The following is a 4,936-nucleotide window of genomic DNA, read 5'->3' on the forward strand; positions in this document are numbered from 1 at the left end:
AGAGTATGAAGAGACAAGCTACAGACTGGAAGAAAATATTTACAGATCACATATCCAATGAAGGCCTCGTATCTAGTATGTATAATGAACCCTCAAAACTTAACAGTCAAAAAACAAACAATCTAATTAGAAAATGGGCAAAAAATCAGTTTTAATTTGTGGAGTATAACATAGTATAAAAATTTTGAGGCCAGGCGTGGTGGCTCAAGCCTGTAATCCCAGCACTTTGGGAGGCCAAGACGGGCGGATCACGAGGTCAGGAGATTAAGACCATCCTGGCTACCACGGTGAAACCCTGTCTCTACTAAAAAGTACAAAAAACTAGCCGGGCGAGGTGGCGGGCACCTGTAGTCCCAGCTACTCGGGAGGCTGAGGCAGGAGAATGGCATAAACCCGGGAGGCAGAGCTTGCAGTGAGCTGAGATCCGGCCACTGCACTCCAGCCTGGGTGACAGAGCGAGACTCCGTCTCAAAAAAAAAAAAAAAAAAAAAAATTTGTATAGCTCTTATGTGCAGCCATGGCATTGTTAGTATTTTATAATATTGTGTGGTTTTGGTTCTTGGTGCTGTCTTAATCCCCTCAGGCTGCCATAACAAAATACTGCAAACTGAAGGGCTTATAAACAACAGAAATGTATTTCTTACAGCTCTGGAGGCTGGAAAGTCCGAGAGCAAAACACCAACAGATGTGATGTCTTGTGAGGGTCTGCTGTCTAGTTCATAGGTGGCACCTTCTGGCTGTCCTCATAGGGTGTAAGGGGGCTAACCAGCATTCTGAAGTCTCTTCTGGGGCACTAAGGACACTAATCCCAATCATTAGCCTCTGCTCTCGTGGCCTAATTACCTCCCCAAATCCCCATCTCCTAATACTGTCACCTTGAGAGTTAGGATTTCAACATATTAATTTGGAGGGACAGCAGAGATTTCAGCTGGGAGCCAAGGAGGGGGCTGAGGAATGTGCCTCTTCAGGTGGGAAACTCACAGATGGCCAGGAAGCAGGACGTGCATGAGATGTCATTCCAGAGCCTCTCTTCAGGAGAATCACATAGTCCTCCCCTGAGCCATGGTCGTATGGCTCATCCTTATTCCAGTTGCTGTAGGTCAGTCTCCCGTCCGTCACGTACATGAACTGGCCTTTGGTGGCCTCATCTGTGATGCCCAGGAAAGCACTGTCTTTGGTCACATCCTGGATGGCCTTATTCTCCTCGGCATTCTTGTGGGCAGCCACTGTGACCTGGAGCCCAGCACATCGATTCTTCACTTTGGAGAAAGGCATCCCCTCACCGTTGGTCACGAAGAGCTTCTTCCAGACATTTTCCAGAAAGAAAGGAAGGAGGGAAGGAAGGAGGAAGGAAGGAAGGAAGGAAGGAAGGAAGGAAGGAAGGAAGGAGGAGGGAGGGAGGGAGGGAGGGAGGGAGGGAGGAAGGAAGAAGGAAGGAAGGAAGGAAGAAGGAAGGAAGGAAGGAGGAAGGAAGGAAGGAAGGAAGGAAGGAAAGAAGGAAGGAGGGAGAGGGAGAGAGAGAGAAAGAAAGAAGGAAGGAAGGAAGGAAGGAAGGAAGGAAGGAAGGAAGGAAGAAAGATCACAAAGGGTGAGTGAGGCTGGCTGGGTTTGGAGCCCAGTCCAGGACAGTAGGCAAGTAGTCTGAGTTCTCTGGGAAGTCAGACCTCTGAAAAATCACCCTATGCCCAGTAGCTCAGTCCAGAGCCTGGTCAGGAAGCAGACCTCAGCTGCAGAGCCTGGGAAGGGGCGTCCAGACCCCTGCCGACAGCCCAGACTCCCCTGGGATATCCCACCTTGAAAAAGCATCTGCTAAAACCTGCCTTGGCACAGGTGCACATAGGGAGACAGTCTTGGGCCCCACTGCAGGCTTGGGCACCAGGATAAGCAAGAGGCAGGGACAGACATCAGAGCACAGTAGATAACAAGGAAGGAGCACAGACTTCGGAGAGGACAGACCTCCATCCAAACCCTCCCCTGCCACTTCCCGGCTGTGTGACCTGAAATGAGTCACCAACACTTCCTGCACCTCGGTTTCCTCACCTGTCAATGAAGCAAGTTCAACAACCACAGCTGAGTTTGCCGAGAGGATTGAATGGAACCATCTTATGGGAAAATGCCACCCAGCACAGGCCCTGGTGTAGGACAAGTGTTCATGAGTTAGTTCCCCTCCCACCTCCTCCAAACCTAGAGTGTGCTGAAGAAAAGAGTGAGAGCCAAGAACACATTATGGGCAGAGAGAAAGCTCACACTTCTTCATGTGGTCCAGTTCTGATCTCAGGCTCTGTAGCTGTCTCTCTAAGTTGGCCAGCTTAGCCTCAGTAACTGCAAAGCAACAGGGAGAAGGTATTTATGGAGAAGACCTTAACTTGGAGAGTGGAGCATTTTGAAAAAAAACAAAGTGACTTACTAAGAAAAACGCTTATTCCAGAAAAATAAGAAACCAAAAGAAATAAAAAGGGAAAAATGACTACATTCCTGCTTTCCAGCTATACCTCTGCATCCCTTCACAACCTGGAACTTCAAGCCTGGACCTCTGTCTCCACATACAGCTTACATATTGTCATATTGTAAGAATTCATAAGAAAATACTCAACTCATTACTCTTCTTTCTGAAAACTTTTCTTTTTTCTTTTTTTTTTTTTTGTGGCGGAGTCCTGCTCTGTCGCCCAACTGGAGTGCAGTGGCTCAATCTCGGTTCAATGCAACCTCCGCCTCTCGGGTTCATGCCATTCTCCTGCCTCAGCTTCCCGAGTAGCTGGGACTATAGGCACCCGCCACTACGCCCGGCTAATTTTTTGTATTTTTAGTAGAGACGGGATTTCACCATGTTAGTCAGGATGGTTTCAATCTTCTGACCTCTTGATCCGCCCACCTCGGCCTCCCAGAGTGCTGGGACTACAGGCATGAGCCACCGCGCCCGGCCTAATTTTTTGTATTTTCAGTAGAGACGGGGTTTCACTGTGTTAGCCAGGATGGTCTCAATCTCCTGACCTCATGATCCACCCGCCTCGGCCTCCCAAAGTGTTGGGATTACAGGCGTGAGCCACTGCGTCTGGCCTGAAAACTTTTCTTTGTCATTCATTTTCATTTCTCATTCCAGATACACTTTTTAATACGTTTATTGTTTTGACAGGCTGGTAGGCAAATATGAATAAGTAGGTTGTCATTGTTCTTTGTTCTTACTGAATTTGCTCTATTTTTCTCTGAACTAAGTTGTTGTGATGTTCCCCGTCACCCAGGGGTCCTAAGAGGCAGAACGTTTTCATGCCACTCTTGTGACAATGGACATAAACCCAACCCTTAAAGGGCCTATTTCCTCCCTGGCACCCCGGAGGTGCACACTGGACTGTTTCCACTGAAGAAAAAGCCAGGGCCCATCTGCTAAGGGGCCTGACGAGGGAATGGCCCTACATAGCTTAAACGACTGCATCTGGGCACCTATGGGAGTCCCCTCAGGCCCCAAGTAAAGCTGAGAGGGCTGGCGGCGCTGGGCCAGGAAGCAGAATTGAGCATCTTCCCATGAGGCAGCAAGAGAAGCAAGAGAAGGGGACCTTCCAGCGGCCCTCCAGCTCCCCAGGACCTGGGACCCCCAGGCCACCATGCTGAGGTATGCCCCTTACCTGAATTGTCCCCACGATCTCCTTTTTGGCCCCTTGGTCCTGGATTCCAGGAGCCCCTGTGTTTCCTGGGGGCCCCAACTTCCCAGGAGGGCCCTGCAAACCTCTGAATCCTTGATCTGTTGCAAGACAAAGGGAAGATGACCCAGTGGCTGTCATTCATTTTTTCCCAAAAATCTCAATACTCCATTCATGTTCACCCCCGGAACAGCCAGCGAGCTAATGGTGACCCAAAGAAAAAAGACCCCCGACTCCTGCATCCCAGGGGAGGGGCTGCACCAAGGCCAGCTCCCTAACCAGGCGCGACAACCCTCTGTAGGGACAACCACACATCCCTAATTCCTGTGTGAAAATATGGGATCCCGGAGAGTCAGCAAGCAGCTTTGTTTTGGAGACAATGGCATTTTACAGGGATTGTTCTGAGTGTAGCTTGGGTCCTGATGAAACGGGAGCCTCCCCAAGTCTGTGCTCGAACCCTAATGTGGAGGAAATGCTGCTGGAGGTGGAGATTCAGAAAGACACAGGTCGGACCTGGATCTCACTTTTCCCTATTGGGTCCATCTCACCCATCTCTGCCTGTGATGCCATTGGGTCTCCAGCACAGTGCTAGGCAGCTCTCTACATTTGTGCCCTCACTCCATCCTGCACTGCTCCCTCCCAGGCATCTGTCTCCACAGCTAAGCACCTCTGAGCCTCCAGAGTCACAGGTTCTCAGGGTAGCTTTCTCCAAATATTTATTTCCAGAAAAAGCATGCATAGATCTTCCACCAGACAAACACATGCACACACACGCGCACACACACACACACACGGACACACGGACACACACACATGCATGCACACAATTGACTACTTCCATTTATGTTTCGTTCATTGCAGGGCCAGAGTGGAGAGACTAAAAATCCCCAGCACTGAGTCACCTCCTTCACATCTTCTTGTTTAGAACCTTTGTCAAATGTCTTGTTTGGACATCTCACCAGGCCAGGCACAAGGAAAAGAGGTATTTGCAGATGGCTTCAATCTACAACTGAATGTGGGCATTGGCACCTGCTGCTCCCTCTGCCTGGACATTTCCCTGCATCTCTGCCTGCTTACTTGTTGTCACTCAGCTTTCAGCTTAAATATTATCTCTGGAGAAAGGTCTTTGCTAACCCTGTAATTTTAAGTAGTCACTCAGTTGTAATTCTCTGTTCTAATTTTCTGCCAATTATAGCTTCCACGTGGGACTGTTTTGTTTATTTGGTTGCATATCGATTGATCACCCACCCCACTCCTGTAGAAGGAGAAGCTCATGAGAACAGGAGTCTTGTTCCCCAGCT

The 4,936-nt window shown here is 49.3% G+C and overlaps 1 pseudogene; it reads right to left on the reverse strand.

Annotated features, from left to right (window-relative positions):
* Positions 1-964: 964 nt before the first annotated feature.
* On the reverse strand, positions 965-4,374 carry LOC117085040 (annotated as a pseudogene).
* Between the last annotated feature and the right edge of the window lie 562 nt (positions 4,375-4,936).

The sequence above is a fragment of the Trachypithecus francoisi genome, unplaced genomic scaffold, assembly GCF_009764315.1.
Source record: "Trachypithecus francoisi isolate TF-2019V2 unplaced genomic scaffold, Tfra_2.0 Contig00519, whole genome shotgun sequence".
Taxonomy (NCBI): Eukaryota; Metazoa; Chordata; class Mammalia; order Primates; family Cercopithecidae; genus Trachypithecus; species Trachypithecus francoisi.